Source organism: Caretta caretta, chromosome 5 (assembly GCF_965140235.1).
Source record: "Caretta caretta isolate rCarCar2 chromosome 5, rCarCar1.hap1, whole genome shotgun sequence".
Taxonomy (NCBI): Eukaryota; Metazoa; Chordata; order Testudines; family Cheloniidae; genus Caretta; species Caretta caretta.
The window spans coordinates 23,859,191-23,878,245 of record NC_134210.1 but is presented as its reverse complement, the minus strand read 5'-3'; the positions used below and the strand labels follow the sequence as shown (position 1 = coordinate 23,878,245).

The following is a 19,055-nucleotide window of genomic DNA, read 5'->3' as shown; positions in this document are numbered from 1 at the left end:
AATGGGACTCCACTGTTGCTCAGTCTCTCTGAAAATCAGGCTTCTTAACTAGGTGCCCGAACATGATTTCAGGTGCCTAACTTTAGACAACAATTTTGTGTGATTCTTTTTTTTTAATTTTCATAAAGAAATAATGAAAATCCCAAAAGGTAAAAATGACATCGCTACAATATGGATGTGCCATGTTTGTCTTTCTTCCACAGGAGAGAAGCGACTTTGTCTGTACAAAGTGCAAGCTGGTCTCCATATTGGAAGAGAAGATTGAAGGTCTGGAGCAACAGATAACAACCCTGCGTTGCATACGGGAAACTGAGGATTTTCTGGACAAAACTCAGGATAGGCTTCTAGGGGCACAAAGCTCTACAGATATAGAGCAGGTTGCACAGAGGAGCCAAGAGGCCAGTGAAGAAGCTTGGCAACATGTGACCTCCAGAAGAGGTAAGCGGAATGTCCGGGTTCCAGTAACACAGACACAGGTAACTAACCGCTTTCATGTTCTCTCCACAGGTATCGTTGCAGAGAGTGGACCAGATGATATGTCTGGGGCGAGAAAGCAGAAGGAGACTCCGCTGGTTGGAAGGCATGAGATGCGCTGTCCTGAGGTTGGGAGTTCCACGACCACCACTCCCAAGAGGAGAAGGCGGGTGGTGGTGGTCGGGGACTCTCTCCTCCGGGGGACTGAGTCATCTATCTGCCGCCCTGACCGGGAAAACCGAGAAGTCTGCTGCTTGCCGGGGGCTAAGATTCGCGATGTGACGGAGAGACTGCCGAGACTCATCAAGCCCTCGGATCGCTACCCCTTCCTGCTTCTCCACGTGGGCACCAATGATACTGCCAAGAATGACCTTGAGCGGATCACTGCGGACTATGTGGCTCTAGGAAGAAGGATAAAGGAGTTGGAGGCGCAAGTGGTGTTCTCGTCCATCCTCCCCGTGGAAGGAAAAGGCCTAGGTAGGGAGCGTCGAATCGTGGAAGTCAACGAATGGCTACGCAGGTGGTGTCGGAGAGAAGGCTTTGGATTCTTCGACCATGGGATGGTGTTCCAAGAAGGAGTGCTAGGCAGAGACGGGCTCCACTTAACGAAGAGAGGGAAGAGCATCTTCGCGAGCAGGCTGGCTAACCTAGTGAGGAGGCCTTTAAACTAGGTTCACCGGGGGAAGGAGACCAAAGCCCTGAGGTAAGTGGGAAAGCGGGATACCGGGAGGAAGCACAGGCAGGAATGTCTGTGAGGGGAGGGCTCCTGCCTCATACTGGGAATGAGGGGCGATCAACAGGTTATCTCAAGTGCTTATATACAAATGCACAAAGCCTTGGAAACAAGCAGGGAGAACTGGAGGTCCTGGTGATGTCAAGGAACTATGACGTGATCGGAATAACAGAGACTTGGTGGGATAACTCACATGACTGGAGTACTGTCATGGATGGATATAAACTGTTCAGGAAGGACAGGCAGGGCAGAAAAGGTGGGGGAGTAGCACTGTATGTAAGGGAGCAGTATGACTGCTCAGAGCTCCGGTACGAAACTGCAGAAAAACCTGAGTGTCTCTGGATTAAGTTTAGAAGTGTGTGCAACAAGAGTGATGTAGTGGTGGGAGTCTGCTATAGACCACCGGACCAGGGGGATGAGGTAGATGAGGCTTTCTTCCGGCAGCTCACGGAAGCTACTGGATCGCATGCCCTGATTCTCATGGGTGACTTTAATTTTCCTGATATCTGCTGGGAGAGCAATACAGCGGTGCATAGACAATCCAGGAAGTTTTTGGAAAGCGTAGGGGACAATTTCCTGGCGCAAGTGCTAGAGGAGCCAACTAGGGGGGGCGCTTTTCTTGACCTGCTGCTCACAAACCGGGTAGAATTAGTGGGGGAAGCAAAAGTGGATGGGAATCTGGGAGGCAGTGACCATGAGTTGGTTGAGTTCAGGATCCTGACACAGGGAAGAAAGGTAAGCAGCACGATACGGACCCTGGACTTCAGGAAAGCAGACTTCGACTCCCTCAGGGAACGGATGGCCAGGATCCCCTGGGGGACTAACTTGAAGGGGAAAGGAGTCCAGGAGAGCTGGCTGTATTTCAAGGAATCCCTGTTGAGGTTACAGGGACAAATCATCCCGATGAGTCGAAAGAATAGTAAATATGGCAGGCGACCAGCTTGGCTTAATGGTGAAATCTTAGCGGATCTTAAACATAAAAAAGAAGCTTACAAGAAGTGGAAGGTTGGACATATGACCAGGGAAGAGTATAAAAATATTGCTCGGGCATGTAGGAATGTTATCAGGAGGGCCAAATCGCACCTGGAGCTGCAGCTAGCCAGAGATGTCAAGAGTAACAAGAAGGGTTTCTTCAGGTATGTTGGCAACAAGAAGAAAGCCAAGGAATGTGTGGGCCCCTTACTGAATGAGGGAGGCAAACTAGTGACAGAGGATGTGGAAAAAGCTAATGTACTCAATGCTTTTTTTGCCTCTGTTTTCACTAACAATCATAGAATCATAGAATCATAGAATATAAGGGTTGGAAGGGACCCCAGAAGGTCATCTAGTCCAACCCCCTGCTCAAAGCAGGACCAATTCCCAGTTAAATCATCCCAGCCAGGGCTTTGTCAAGCCTGACCTTAAAAACCTCTAAGGAAGGAGATTCTACCACCTCCCTAGGTAACGCATTCCAGTGTTTCACTACCCTCTTAGTGAAAAAGTTTTTCCTAATATCCAATCTAAACCTCCCCCACTGTAACTTGAGACCATTACTCCTCGTTCTGTCATCTGATACCATTGAGAACAGTCTAGAGCCATCCTCTTTGGAACCCCCTTTCAGGTAGTTGAAAACAGCTATCAAATCCCCCCTCATTCTTCTCTTCTGCAGGCTAAACAATCCCAGCTCCCTCAGCCTCTCCTCATAACTCATATGTTCCAGACCCCTAATCATTTTTGTTGCCCTTCGCTGGACTCTCTCCAATTTATCCACATCCTTCTTGAAGTGTGGGGCCCAAAACTGGACACAGTACTCCAGATGAGGCCTCACCAATGTCGAATAGAGGGGAACGATCACGTCCCTCGATCTGCTCGCTATGCCCCTACTTATACATCCCAAAATGCCATTGGCCTTCTTGGCAACAAGGGCACACTGCTGACTCATATCCAGCTTCTCGTCCACTGTCACCCCTAGGTCCTTTTCCGCAGAACTGCTGCCTAGACATTCGGTCCCTAGTCTGTAGCTGTGCATTGGGTTCTTCCGTCCTAAGTGCAGGACCCTGCACTTATCCTTATTGAACCTCATCAGATTTCTTTTGGCCCAATCCTCCAATTTGTCTAGGTCCTTCTGTATCCTATCCCTCCCCTCCAGCGTATCTACCACTCCTCCCAGTTTAGTATCATCCGCAAATTTGCTGAGAGTGCAATCCACACCATCCTCCAGATCATTTATGAAGATATTGAAAAAAATTTATGAAGATATTGAACAAGGTTAGCTCCCAGACTGCTACGCTGGGCATCACAAAATGGGGAAGAGATGGACAGCCCTCTGTGGAGATAGAGGTGGTTAGGGACTATTTAGAAAAGCTGGATGTGCACAAGTCCATGGGGCCAGACGAGTTGCATCCGAGAGTGCTGAAGGAACTGGCGGCTGTGATTGCAGAGCCATTGGCCATTATCTTTGAAAACTCGTGGCGAACCGGGGAAGTCCCGGATGACTGGAAAAAGGCTAATGTAGTGCCAAACTTTAAAAAAGGGAAGAAGGAGGATCCTGGGAACTACAGGCCAGTCAGCCTCACTTCAGTCCCTGGAAAAATCATGGAGCAGGTCCTCAAAGAATCAATCCTGAAGCACTTGTATGAGAGGAAAGTGATCAGGAACAGCCAGCATGGATTCACCAAGGGAAGGTCATGCCTGACTAATCTAATCGCCTTCTATGATGAGATTACTGGTTCTGTGGATGAAGGGAAAGCAGTGGATGTATTGTTTCTTGACTTTAGCAAAGCTTTTGACACGGTCTCCCACAGTATTCTTGTCAGCAAGTTAAGGAAGTATGGGCTGGATGAATGCACTACAAGGTGGGTAGAAAGCTGGCTAGATTGTCGGGCTCAACGGGTAGTTATCAATGGCTCCATGTCTAGTTGGCAGCCGGTATCAAGTGGAGTGCCCCAAGGGTCGGTCCTGGGGCGGGTTTTGTTCAATATCTTCATAAATGATCTGGAGGATGGTGTGGATTGCACTCTCAGCAAATTTGCGGATGATACTAAACTGGGAGGAGTGGTAGATACGCTGGAGGGGAGGGATAGGATACAGAAGGACCTAGACAAATTGGAGGATTGGGCCAAAAGAAATCTGATGAGGTTCAATAAGGATAAGTGCAGGGTCCAGCACTTAGGACGGAAGAACCCAATGCACAGCTACAGACTAGGGACCGAATGTCTAGGCAGCAGTTCTGCGGAAAAGGACCTAGGGGTGACAGTGGACGAGAAGCTGGATATGAGTCAGCAGTGTGCCCTTGTTGCCAAGAAGGCCAATGGCATTTTGGGATGCATAAGTAGGGGCATAGCGAGCAGATCGAGGGACGTGATCGTTCCCCTCTATTCGACATTGGTGAGGCCTCATCTGGAGTACTGTGTCCAGTTTTGGGCCCCACACTTCAAGAAGGATGTGGATAAATTGGAGAGAGTCCAGCGAAGGGCAACAAAAATGATTAGGGGTCTGGAACACATGAGTTATGAGGAGAGGCTGAGGGAGCTGGGATTGTTTAGCCTGCAGAAGAGAAGAATGAGGGGGGATTTGATAGCTGCTTTCAACTACCTGAAAGGGGGTTCCAAAGAGGATGGCTCTAGACTGTTCTCAATGGTATCAGATGACAGAACGAGGAGTAATGGTCTCAAGTTACAGTGGGGGAGGTTTAGATTGGATATTAGGAAAAACTTTTTCACTAAGAGGGTGGTGAAACACTGGAATGCGTTACCTAGGGAGGTGGTAGAATCTCCTTCCTTAGAGGTTTTTAAGGTCAGGCTTGACAAAGCCCTGGCTGGGATGATTTAACTGGGAATTGGTCCTGCTTCGAGCAGGGGGTTGGACTAGATGACCTTCTGGGGTCCCTTCCAACCCTTATATTCTATGATTCTATGATTCTATGAATATTTTTCACAGGATATCCAATAAATTTATGCAATTATGCAACTTTACAACTTGCCAAGCTGCAAGACAAGACAATTCAAAAATCAGACAGTATTACACAGACATAACATGTTAGGGTGGAGCTAACAATAATCATCATAATAATTTATATAATAAAAGACATACGCAAATAGGAGAAAAATATGGAGGGGATGAGAAGAGGGAGAGTAAAAGTGGAGAGGTCAGGTGGAATGGAAGTCTAGCATTATTTGAGCTATCTCAGAATTCTTTATCCAAATATATCAAGAAACAGGGTCCAAATTGCTTCAGATTCATATATTTGCTCTCGACATTGACACGTTATTCTTTCTTTCGCTGCTAACTCAGACAGGTTTTAGCTAGCTACTCCACTGAGGGTGGCAGGTCATAATATTGCGTTGGTGTTAGAAAAGAGACAAAGCCCTCATCCTTGACTAATTGGGAAATCCATATGATGCCCTTGCTCAGCCAGTTCTTCCAAATTATAGGGTTTTTCCCCAATTTCCAAGTCTAGGTTACCCCAGATAGGGGCTTTTGCGAATGAACTGGGTACCTCTTAGCTAGGACAGCCCAGGCCTTTTGCACAGGCACCACTGTAAGCACCTTATTTTGCTCCATTGAACAAAAAGAGGAACCGAGCAGACCCACAGGGGCAACTGAATGCAGTAATACCTGTTAATTTTCCACTCTTGTGGGTATAAGGGTGTTCTCATGCTGAAACAAATTTGACATCTGTGACATGATAAAAGCATAATAGCAATTTTGTAGGGCTGGGAGCCCAAATACTCCCCTGGCAATAGGGAGCTAGAGTTTTTAAAGTAATAGTTATGGACGTTAACAAGGACCCCACAGAGAGGCTCTAATAATGTTATTAAATTTTCTTAGAATATACACAAGCCTAGGATGAATATTGATTGTTATTGTATTAACCCTTCCACACAGGCTCAGAGAGAGAGGATGACATCTATTTGTGTCACTAGTTATTTGAGAGAATACAGGATCTAAACTTATCTTCACCAATTCATCAATGTTTCTTGGTAGTTTTATACACAGGTACTTAATTGTATTAGTTTGCCTATGGAACTTCCATTGAGAAAAAGCCCCATTAAATGACCACTGCGATATTTTAAATAGTTCTGATTTTTTCCTATTTATGTTGTAACCAGATATTGCATTGTATTTTTGAATTTGTTATAGGAGGGCTGGAATAGTTGTTTCCAGTTTGGATATATACAAAAGGATGTTGTCTGCACATAATGTCAATTTATATTCCATGGAACCAAATTGGATGCCTCAAGTATCTGGATGAACCTGTATAGATATTGCCAGGGGATCAAGAGCCATATCAAAAAGTAGTGGAGATGGGGCACCTTTGCCTAGTCCCTGGAAAAGACTGAAGGTATTCAAGGTCACATTGTTGGCTGTGATGCGAGAGGTTGGGTGAGAATATAATAGTTGGATCCAAGAACTAAATATGGGTTCAGATTTCTGTTGGGTATAAAACTTCTAGCCCACTCTATCAAAAGCCTTTTCTGCATCTAAGGCTAATACAGTTTCTGTTTGGAGTCATCATATTTCACTGATATAATATCAATAAATTGTCAAAGGTTATTAGAGTCATGACAGCCTTTCACAAACCCGACTTGATCAGCATGTAGGATAGAACCCAAAACTTTCTCCAATCTCATCACCAGAACTTTTGCCAATATTTTGACATCACTATCAAGTGAAATTGGCCTATAATTGGAACATAGTGTGACCTCTCTTCGTGGTTTAGGAACAACTGATATTAGGTTTTCCCTCAGCATAGAGAGAAGGGTGCCTTCTAGGAGTAACTCATTAAACATTTTAAGCATCTTGTCAGACAGGAGGTCAAGATAAATGTCTACAGAATTGAGCAGCAAAGCTGCATGGCCTGGGGGCTTTCACCACTTTCATATTCTTAATCTCCTCAATTAATTCATCCTCCATTAGAGGTGCATTGAAGTTTCTATGTTGGGCTGTAATAATATAATATTTTTGAAGAATTAATCCAAAACATCTGTGCAGGGGTTTGTGTCCAATTTGTACAAATCTTTATAAATTTAAATAACTTATTTATATCTTTAGGTGATGTACATAATTTGCCATATTTATCATGAAGGGCCATGATTCTACATACAGAGGTCTTATGTCTTAGTCAGTATGCCAGCAATTTGCCAGCTTTTTTCACCCATTTCCCAGAAGTACTGCCTCAGTCAAACTAGTCGGCAACAGAATGTGAAAGTTTTGGCCAGAGGAATTAGTCATCCCCCAAGAGGAAATCAGATGTTAATTCTTAATGAAAAAAATAACACCAACTCAGAATGGCTTATACTTAGTATCCCATATGAAAGAAGGTAGCTAGAGTGACTTATCCAATAGCCTACACACATCCTTTTGTCAAGAAATAATGAGACTTTTCAGGTGTTAAGACAACCACCAGAGGGAGATAAACCCTTTGAAAGTCATAGAAATAGCCCCAAAGATTTCTCTAGGATTTCTCCAAGCTCTAGAATTCCAATAACTTGGATTTCTGGAAATAGCAGTCTCTATGGTATTCCAATACCAGTAAAGCAATGTAGGATCCCTTCAGGAAGGAAGATCCTTTATTATGCAAAATCATTATCATGAACCCTTACTGTGTTCATTGTTATCCCTAGGTAGTGCAGGATGATGGCTTCTTTGGAACAAGTGTTTGTTAGACCTCTGCTCAAAAATCTTTCTGGCTGCTGACAAACTCCCTGCCTCAAATCTTCCCTTCTTTTGAAGAAGGTTCAGCTGAGGACTCCAGCAATATATAGAATCCTCAGGTTTCCTTGATACTCACAACTCAATTTCAGGTCTGGGGCCCATGTGGGTGCAAACTGATGGGGTAAACAAACCCCACGCTGGGCAAGAATGGGTTAAAAGAGCTGCTTTGGGCTCAGCCAGCCCAGCCCCATCCCATCCCACCACACCTGCAAGAGATGCATAGACTGGTGGAGGAGCTAAAAGGGAGCAGAACAGCTCCCTTGGGGGCAGACTAGGGAAGAGAAAGGACTTCTACTTGAAGCTCCTGAGAAAAAGACTAAGGGAAGGCAGGATCTCTTCCTCAACAAGTGCCTGAAGGTCCTTCCCTGAGGGAAGGGAGAACCTGCTTCTGTTACATCCAAAGAGGGAGCCATTTCTCCCTTTCACCTGCTAACCCAGTTTATTTGTGTTGATTCCCCCTATTTTGTTTATGGACTACCCTGAAGGGGAGAGACTTGAAACTGACCCGGATGGAGGGCCAAGACATAAGAGGAGGTAGCCGCCACCCTAAGAAGCGGAGAGATACCATGCCATGCTCAGCTGTGAAGAGATGCTAAGTTGGTGAGTGACCCCCCTTCATAGCCTCCTGTGAAAGACTGAAAACTTTGGACAATATTGGGGTGATAGGATATGGCCCAGGTAGGGCAGCGTTAAAGTGTCATGGGTGTCAGACCCTTGTGTTGCTCTCTAAAGGCCCTGGGCCAGAGCCCAGTTGAGTGTGAGTGCCCAGGCTCCCCTACCAAACCCCACCCCCCATGTGTCAAAGGGCCTCAACCCTGACCACTAAGCAGTGCTCCCCACAAGTGAGGACTATCACCACTTGCTGAAGAATGTGGGCATCTTTTCCATCCCGGCAGAGAGGGGAGACTGATGGACCAAGATGTCAAACAACCTTGGACTAGAAGACATTGGCTCTTAGGTCAGGTGAGATGGACCTAGACCATCTACCTAAGAGGATGATAGAGAACCAGCAGCAGCAACAGGCAGCCCAGCAGCAGCAACAACTGGTCTGGGATTTCGGAGCACAACAGCAGGAATAGCAGCAACATGTGGTCCAACAGGCCATGGCCCTTGGCTTCCCCCAGGACTTCCCTCCCAGGGGATATAAGTCCGAGCCTGGGGGCCCCACCTGTACCTGTGAAACTCACAAAGATGAACCCAGAGGACCATCCAGAGGCTTTCTTGGTAACGTTTGAATGGTGGCAATGGCAGACCAATGGTCACCTAACCAGTGGGCCATCCTGCTGGCATCTTACTTGACAGAACCAGTCCAGGCCACATATCAGGGACTGGATGCAGCATCAGCCCAAGACTATGCCTAGGTGAAAGCAGCCATACTGGACTATCTCAACATCACAGAGATTCCAAGGGTGGAGAGGGAATGCTCTGGGGAGCCCAGCCTTATGCAGTTGCCCAGAAACTAAAGGACCTGTGCTGGCGGTGGTTGAAGCCAGAGTTGCAGAGTGGAGTTGAGGTTGCCAAGCTCATTCTGGTGGAGCAGTTCGCTCACATACTCCCATCCAGAGATAGGGACTGGGTGCTTAAACACCAGCCAGAGGCCCTAGCTGACGCAGTCCGACTAATGGAGAATTATTTAGCAGTGGAGACAGCCCTAACTGCCTTGCCCAAGCAGTGGCCAGAGGCCAAGGGAGCGCCCCTTGACTCAAGGGAGAGCCCAACCAGGGGAACTGAGCAGACAGGGTGGCTCCTGAAGCACCAGCCTCTAAGGGGCCCATTGTCCACCAAGTCCAGGACTAGGCACCGGTAGGAAACCCCAGCCCCTCTGACCCAAGTCCAGACAAAGGTCCTTGGGATGCCTGTGGACTCCTGCACCCAAAGGCCAGGAGGAGGAACCAGGCATGGCTCCTAGGGAAGGGTCCCCTGAAATACCAGGCCCTGGCCAGTGATCCTTTGGCCTACCACAGGTGTGTTTTTCATGTAGTCGCCCAGGTCACTGGTATCATGAATGCCCCTATATGTACTAAGAAGAAAAGGAGTACTTGTGGCACCTTAGAGACTAACAAATTTATCTGAGCATCAACTTTCGCTCGAATAAATTTGTTAGTCTCTACGGTGCCACAAGTATGCCTTTTCTTTTTGCGAATACAGACTAACACGGCTGCTACTCTGAAACCTATATGTAGCGAGGCCATGGACAAACTGAACAGCAGAAATCCATGCCCAAAAGCACACTCCAGCAAAAGTAATGGTCCCTGTGCAGACAAACAGGACTGAGGTAACAGGTCTACTGGATTCTGCGTGTGAATAGACCCTAGTCCAGGACAACTTGGTCCCAAACCTTGAAGCCCCCGGGGAGACTATCTTCCTGCATGTATTTATAGAGATGTTAAACCCTATCCCAAAGCACATGTGCAGCTTACTATAAGGGAGAACACAAAGTCACTTGTAGTGGGGCTGGGCTCAGAACTAGCTTACTCTGCATTCTGGGTTGGGCTTGGGAAAATTTCTCCAATGTATTCAGGAGGTTTAACCCAACTCCAGTGACCCCAGAGGAAATAGCCAGTCATATGGGTCCCAAAGCACTGTCCAGTTTTGCATAGACCTCAGAAAGATCAATGCAATCTCCAAATTTGATGCCTATCCAATGCCCTGAGTAGATGAGCTATTAGAGTAGTTGGGTAAGGCCTGGCATATCACCACATTAGAGATACAGACTTCATAAGGATCACAGGGAGGATGAAACCTTAATTGGGTGTATGACCAACTGCCAGTAGTTAATGGGGAAGTGACAGATCCTCAATGAGTGGTGCAGTACCCCTGATGTGAGCTCCAAGGGGAGCAACTGTACTGGCAAGAGAAAGACTGGCTGACGGGAAGTTTGGTCACAACTCCTCATTCCCTGGCATAAGCCAGAGCAGGAAAAGCCCACCAAAATGCTGACTGTTTCTCCAGGGGAGTGGAGAGGGTTACAATCCAGTGGCCCTGGCTCCGGCTCCTAAAGTTCCATCTGGAATGGGAGGGCTCAGGCTCCCCTACCAAAACCCCTCCTCTGTATGTCAAAAGGCCTAAGTCCTGACCACTAGGCAATGCTCCCCACAAGCAAAGACTATCACACAAACCCATGCCCAAGGGGAACATAAATTGGTAAATCTCTGCAGTGAACCATGCAAAATTTTCCAGCTAAGTTTTCATTTCTCACAGTCATTTGTTCCACATTGCTGTGAGCTCTTTAAAATGCAATTGTACGCTGAAAAGTTATCCTGTAAAAATGGCATTGCAAAGATATGTATCTCAATCATTCCAGACTGAATATGCTTAGTTTACAAGTAAAAAGATTTTTAACTGTCAAAATTAGCCTGAGTTCAAGAGTTCTTCCCCAATGCCACCAATAACAAACAGCTACAGACCAAATTCTGTCCTTTGTGACACTTGCTCCGTCAGCTGTAACTAGCAGCAACTTAATAAACAATCCTGTTGATGATGTACAGAGAGAAGAGTGCATTTCTTTCTCAGTTATGATAGCTCTGCAGGACCAACAGAAGTAAATGCCAGTAAAAAATTGTTTTTACCACTAAAGTCGGCAGATATGACTCTGAAAACGTACATGGAGCAGATCTGTTGAGTCAGAAAGTGCCAGTTTCACATTTTTACTATGAAAACTGAGGCTCAGTAAGAGAGGTAGATAACTGTACATGCTATTGATCATGCCTGCCCGCTATGTCTCTACACAGCATTGGGTACATTCCTGAAGGTCAGTATCTCATTCTAAAACCTAGGCTCTGGCGACACTAGAGAACTTACAGCAGCACCAATGCAGCTGTACCGATGCACCAGAGAAGCTGCAAGCTGTTGTAAGATCTCTGTGTAGCTGCTCTAAGCTGACGGGAGAGAGCTCTTCCGTTGGCTTAATTACTACAGCCCTTGCAAGCGGCGGTAGCTATGTCGGCAGGAGAAGCACTCCCATCGACATCGTGCTGTCAACACCGGCAATTAAATCAGCATAAATTATGTCGCTCAAGGGGATGGCTAATTCACACCCCTGAGCAACATAACTTACGTTGACTTAAGCTGTAGTGCAGCCCAAGCCTTACTCTTCTTTTGTCAGTAATCTAAACAAGATATATCTAGGATACTATTTATGAGACTTCAACAGTTGAAGCTTATATGGGCATTAATTGGAGAGAGATTTTCTCTACATGGTGATATTCTTTAAATTCCTTCAAAAATACAAATGCTGTGAAATATGATGCTAGCATTCTCTTCCTCCTCTGTTTTCTCCAAAATATTCAAGTAGCCAAGAAATGAATTCAGTTCCAATTGTTTTATCTCAGCAATCTCCCCTAAAGTGGCCCAAATTACACTGTGTTGCATGCACAACTCCTCCTGCTGAAGTCAATGGGAATTGCAAATACATACCCAGGGCCACAATTTGACTCTGAGCATTTCCTTGTCCATTAAAATCTTTATTTTTACAAACATAAGCACAACAAAAACAACAAAGAAATCTGTGAAACACAGGGTGGCAGTTCAGCAGCCCGTGACCAAGTTTTGAGAACCAGAATGTAATGACTGCAAAGGTTGACAAAAAAGTCAGTTATGCTTTTCTGATGCTGTTACTCAGAGAAAAATAGAAAGGACAGATAATTAAGCCTCTGCCAAGATTAAAGGATATGAAATTTTCAGTGGGAGAATCTCATGGAAGCACAGAAGCACAGTGCATTTATGGTGGCTTCTCTAACCGCACCAAAGCTATCAAAAAGTTGTATGTGTTTCTTTTAACAAGCATAAGGAAGTCTGGGTTAAGCAAATTAACGTCTCTGGTAATTTTGGAAGAGTCTTCTAAGCACAGTGAACAGAAGCTGAGCGCTCTATACCGATGTAAGAGTTTCTATAGAAACCTGCAGACGTTCTTACCCTGTTCATGTGAAGGAGGAGCTTCTTTTTCATATGTAGAGTGGTTATGAACTTCTGCAGCAGAGTGTGTGTGTGTGTGTGTGTTAATGTCCATGTAATAATTGAACATGGAATCCCAGACACACTCAAGTCCTATCTTGAACAAGTTGTGCTTAGGTCTGCAGATGTTGAGTATTCTGTCTCTTCTTTACACTTCTGAGAACACTTGGTATAGCATGTCATGCCAGTAACTTACTAGTGAATAATAATTTCCAGTTCCAACACAGACTCTTGGAGGATCCAGGTGTCCTGATGAGTCTGGGACTCTGGTAATATAATGTCCAATATGGAGACAGATAAATAGTCTCTTAATAGAAGTGGCAGGCTTCCATGTTGTTGAGGAAAATATGTACAAGCTGTTGCAACTTGTGAAGCTTTTACTTTATTAGGGAGTTTTCTCAGTCTTCAATTTAAAGGATAGGAAAGTTTGAATCTTTAACAAAGAGTTTTTCTCCTAACCATTTGTTTGTTAGCTCCTATTTAACTCAGCCCCCAACAGAGTTTGAAACAGACTACAAATCCCTTGTCTCCTCTCAATGGCTCAAGTTTTAGCCTCCCTTCTGATGTCTTAAGACTACTTCTCCAGTCTTTCTGGAAGTCCTCATGCAAAAACAGGGTAGACTAGACCACAAATTTCTAACATTGAAAATGATCAGAAGAAAATAAAACTTTCTATCCCCTTTTCCCATGTAAAAGAAAAAGGGGTGCACAGATTTTTTTTCTTTTGCAATTTGCCTTTAAGATTGCTTCTAAATGTCATAGTGGATTGTGAGCAGCAAGACCCAACAGTCAGAACTACAGTCTGAGACAGGAGTCAAGAGTCAGCTGTGTCAGGATACCAGGGGGTCAGAGGCAAGAAACAAACTGGAGGCCAGGAACCACAAGTCAGATGCCAGGAACCAAGCCAGATCAGGATGCCAGGAAATCAAGCAGAAGAGGCAGGAAGCACAAGGCACACAATCCAGACCAGGGTAGAACCCAATTATTCAGACAGCTTCCTGTTCCTGCTGCTGGCATAAGTAGCGCCAGTGGGCCAATCAGCCGTTCTGAGGCTCCACCAACTGGACCTCAGGGGCAGAGCCTCACACAGGGGCTAGGCTTCATGGGTCCCAGGTAAGCCATTGTCAGCAGACTGCCAGGTGGAGGGTTGGAGTGTGGCTGCTCCCATGAACCCTGTGTTCCAGACCCATGAGTCATGACACTAAATCTGCTAGACTGGTAGCTGAAGAAAGACAGTCTACACAGTCCCTGCCGTAGGAAATCAAAGACCTTGGCCTGTGTTTCTTACATGGCCATGTGTACAGCATTAATCCAACCCATTCAACTTTTCCGCAAGCATTAGAGAGATTAAAATCACTACTTCGGGGAAGTTTACTCAGTCCATGGTCTGATAACAAGCCACTTATCAAATAGTAACAGCTTTCAGTTCAGAAGCAGAGGGTATATATGGTTGGTGCACAGTAACTCCTACCACTCACTGTACAAGCTATGCAGAAAATGCTCAGTAATAAAGAGAGTAAAATATAGAGTTTCTCCTTGCTGCTAAGGCTAGTATCTTCCATGAGGCATCTAAAGTCTACAGCCAATTCCAAAGAATAATTCTTTTTTCAGATATGTACATAAATCACTAAACCAGGGGCAACCTTTTTTTCCTATTTTTCACTCTCTCCGTGATTGTAGTAATTTAACGCACGCAGCACTGCTTTCTCAGAATTCCCATTAATTCATTACTTGATACTTCGTAGTCAGAGGACAGAAATCACAGTATTGCCACACCAAAAGTTCAAAAATCATGAGTCAGACCTTCCACACAAAATCATACGATTAAAAAATTTCTCGTGATTTTGGGGTCAAAGATTTGGTCTGTCTTTTGATTTTTGAACACCCTCTCCCTGTCCCTAACATCTGTGTGACAATTACAGTGTTACTAACTCTCCCGAGTTAAGAGACTAACACGATTTTTTGTTCCCGTTGCAGGAGATCTCTCTGGCCTACTGAGAACAAATCTCACAGATTTGTATAAAATGCTGCTTGATGTTATGGAGCTTACAGCTTCTCCCCAACTCAAAAATTCTAATACTATGCCCCCTAGCCCCAAATCTGCCCATCTCCCAGCCCATCAATTAATTATGCACATACCCTGCCTCACATCTTTCCTGGCCTGATGTTGCAGGGATAGAGAGGGAAGGAGAGAAAAACAGAGAGCGAACTGACCAATTTTTCCTGGGAGAAGAGTTGCTTGGCTCTTACTGTGCCCTCTTCATCCACCCCTACCCAAAACTCCTCACAGCTCTGAGAGGGGGCAGGGGAAGAGTAGCTTTGCCTGTTTCCTGCAACAATTCTGATTGGCTGCTCTTCCCCAAGAGGTGGGGGCATGAAGGAAGGCAACCAATCAGAGGAGAGTTTCTTATTGTAATAATCTTTGTACAAAGTATGCCTTGTGAGGTATCATTTGAAAACACATCATTTGCTGGTCAGTACTGTCATGGTGAAATTATGTAGCAACATTGTATATGAAGTTATAAGATTCCTCTGTATGATGTTATTAGCGCATGTTCCAAACCCCACAGTCCTGCCCCAGACAGAAGTCGCCAGAAAGGTCTGTCCTAAACAAAGGAATGTAATTTTGCCTTAATTTGCATTTAAGCAGTAAACAGAGTCCTCAAGAAGAAAGGGGAAAGGGAAGAAACAAAAGGAAACCTGCATGTAAGCATACACAGGTGAAAAAAACCCAACAGGAAACATCCTTCCACACAGATTCTTTGTCTCCTGGGTCTAAGCTGGAAATGGAGGGGCAAACACCCCAAGACACCCCTCCAATCTCTCCCTGTCCATCTAATTATTTGCACCTGAGAAGACAAAAGAAGCAGCCATTGGGCTCTGGGGGAAGGGTCCTGACCTAGAGGTTTGGTCAGTAATGCTGCTGAAAGCATGTGGTGAGAAATTTTGCTTTAAATCTAATACAGTTTGTTAAGATAAGCACTAGAAAGCATTTTATCTTTATTTTTCTTGTAACCATTTCTGAGTCTTATGCCTTATTCTTTGTACTCACATTGTAGTTAATAAACTTGTTTATTGTTTTATCTAATCCAGTGTGTTTAAGTTAAAGTGTCTAGGTCACTCTATTTAAGGTAATAAATTGGTGTATATTATTCCCTTAAAGGAATAACAAATTTAATACATTTGAACCCATTGTCTGGGCACATACCCTATGCACACCCACAGCTTCCAGAATGGTTAAATGCTGGGGGATTTTTTCCTTTTGAATGGTCACTTCACTCTGTCTCTCTTTCAGCTGTCCCAGAAACCTGGTTCCAAGACTGGTCAGTATTTGTACTTGCTTCAGTTTTGTTTCCAATGTTCCTTTTGAAGAGGCCTGTGATGAGGTATACAAACTCCATACTGGAGAGCAAGGGATTAAAGAGCAGCTCTGGGCCCAGGCAGTCCTGCCCAGACACACTTGCAGGGCCTGAAAAAGCTGGAGGTGGGGCTGTAAAAAGGGGCGCAGATCAGCTCAGAGGCAAGCAGAGGAAGGAAGCAGAGGGCTGCTCTGAGAGGAACATATTGCCCAGGCGCTCACTGCCTGAGACCTCACAACACAGATCTGTGCAAACCTACAAATGAGAGGCTGGTGACTGAATGTGCAGCTCAGAGACTAGACCGTAGGGATTACTTCCATGAAGCAAAAGGAGACGGGGGTAGGAAGTGGTCCGGGGGGGAGGGTGGCTGCTTAGCACCCCAAGGTGCTAAGTGGAGCTGCCCACCATTGGGCTCTGGACCAGAGCCCAGTGGAAAGGATAGGGTCAGGCTCCCTACCCACTCTGAGAGGACATTGCAACAACAAAAGCCTTCACCCTGGGTGAGAGCTGGAAAAGAACTTGACTCTTCAAGGGCCCATACCCAAAATCCCTGTGCTAAAGGGGAGGACTGGAAATCCTTGTGGTGGGGTGTTGAAGGACAGGACCATGTTTCAATGAAGAGACAAGCTGACAACCCTCGTCTGACCACTACGTAGCACTTTAAGTGGTTGTGCGCTTTCTACAAGGCCCTATGTCTAGGCAAATGCCTCTTCTCAGGAGAAACATTTAGCAAATGCTTCCTATTCTGTTTTAATTTACTATTGTTCAGAGCAGGATGCTACACATAGAGCAACCAGACGTCCCAATATTAGGGGCTTTGTCTTATATAGGCAACTATATCCTTGCCCTCTGAAAATAAAAGTGTCCTGATTTTTCACATTTGTTATCTGGTCACCCTAGCTACTCCCTAACTTTTCCCTCTCCTTAAAATAAAATGGGAGTTTGAAGAAGATACAATGATTTAGTCAAAAGACTACTAGAAAGTTAAATTAGAAGGCTTTACACATTTTCTTTAGCATATGGTTTTTCATTGTATAGATTGCCACTGGTAGTTTTCTGATTGACTCTGGGTCATGAAATATAGTAGTTTTGTCAATATTAAAAGGTGAGACTGTCTAGTACCTCTAAGAGGCACAGAACAAAATTTTCAGTACAGACGGAGGAGGGGGCTAAGGCACCTTTAAGCCATCTTTGCATAGTCCTGCTCTGAATCTGTTTCAAGGACTGGAGGGCCCCACTCCCAACATATTTTAGACAAGCTGCCACTGCCTCCCAGCCAGGCTCTCTCACAGGCAGAAGTGTCTCTGTCCTGCTCCCCAGCGGCTACCAGGGAGAGTGGCCAAACATGTGGGGGGGAGGTGTGGGGAAAGAAGGACAGAGCCCTCCCCCCCCGACCTGCAGGTAGCAGGTAATGTGGAGCAGGGAAAGCTGGCGGCCCTGGGTTGGGCACAGGGAGGGGGGAAATCATTGGGCAGGGAAGACACATCTGGCAGTCAGGTGTCCTCCCCTTTAGATTGTGCCCTTCCCGCAGTATGGAGAGGCACAAGTTGTCAAGGCCTGGAGGAGTAGCCAGTGAGAAGGGAGTTGATTAAAAGAAGGCTCAGCAGGGCAGGAATAGGTGGGAGCCTATAAAACCCAGGAACTGAGAACAGATAGGACTGCAGGGAGGTAGTCTGCAGTCACTCCCTGGAAAGTGGGAGGAGGAAGTTGATTTGGAACTGGTACTCCCAGAGAAGGTGGGAGAACAAGGAAGAGTAGGGAGAAGTCCAAGGAAGGAGCTGTTGGGGCTTTTAACAATTTTGAGGGTTTTTTAGTTGTTGTTTTGTCTTTCACCCTCCATCTTAGTCCACCTTCTTGTCAAGGTTGGTGCCCTTTTTAGGTGCCTATTTTTCTGATTGGTTAAAGTTTAAGCCTAATCTACCTAGCAACAGTAAAGGCAGGAAAGTGTCATCTGAGTCTCGGTTATTCTGCCTAGTGACAGAAAGTTATATAAAGGGGTTGCACACACTGTCAGGTGCTGTCTGCTCAGGAGGCAGCCCGTATTCGGTTCAACCCGTGTCTGTGCTCAAGTCATGCAATGGAGGAAGACGAACATCATCAAAACACCTGTATTTACCTTGTTGTCCATCATCAAGGAGGATCTCCTGTTCCATCTCAAGTTCCTGATTCCGGTACCTGTCCTCAGGGTCCTGACCTGAGTTACCTGAGAAGCAAGACAGACGAGAGCATTGTGAGCCATCTACTCTGAGCTCCTGTCACTCCTAAAGACTGAGTAATGTTGACATTTTATTTGTGTTGTGCCCATATTGGTTAGGGGTTGGTTCTGGGCTTCAAGCCCACTGTATTTGTAAAACCACTGAGCTGTTTTACTCTGTTTAATGCTTTATTGCCCTTTTCCCTGTCTTGTCTTACTTATCTCTTAATAAACCCTCCTGCCTGTTTTCACCATTTCACCACTAAATTTCATTTGACCTGCGGCTAATAGGTGATAGACCCTACAGAGGAATTGATCCTTTGGGAGGTGGGGTCCTTAAATCCAATCTCTTCTGATAACAGAGCAGTGAGGGCTAAAAGGGAAGAGCCCAGAACTGCTGAGCTGAGGGTCCCTGGACTGGAAATCGCAGTAGAGAGTGGGCCCAGGTTCCCATACTGGCCACTGGGGAAGTGGCATCATTAGGTCAGCACAGGAGAAGCCTGCCTGGGACTGTTTACATAGAAAGACTTTGGGGTAACCCTAGAAAGGGGAAATATGGATGATGACCCAGCCAGAAGTCTGAGTTATGAAGAGTACACTGCAGTTCTTGAGGTGAGGCAGGTCCACAGGGTGAGAGGAAAATAGG

At 45.6% G+C, this 19,055-nt stretch overlaps 1 long non-coding RNA gene across 2 annotated transcripts in view; it reads right to left on the bottom strand.

The window, feature by feature from the left end:
- The window catches only part of LOC142072104 (uncharacterized), a 244,457-nt gene that overhangs the window by 187,892 nt on the left and 37,510 nt on the right, over positions 1-19,055 (bottom strand). For both annotated transcript variants that reach the window (XR_012668381.1, XR_012668382.1), the window contains exon 2: positions 18,332-18,418. This is a non-coding gene — a long non-coding RNA (uncharacterized LOC142072104). The remainder of the gene's footprint in view (positions 1-18,331; positions 18,419-19,055) is intronic.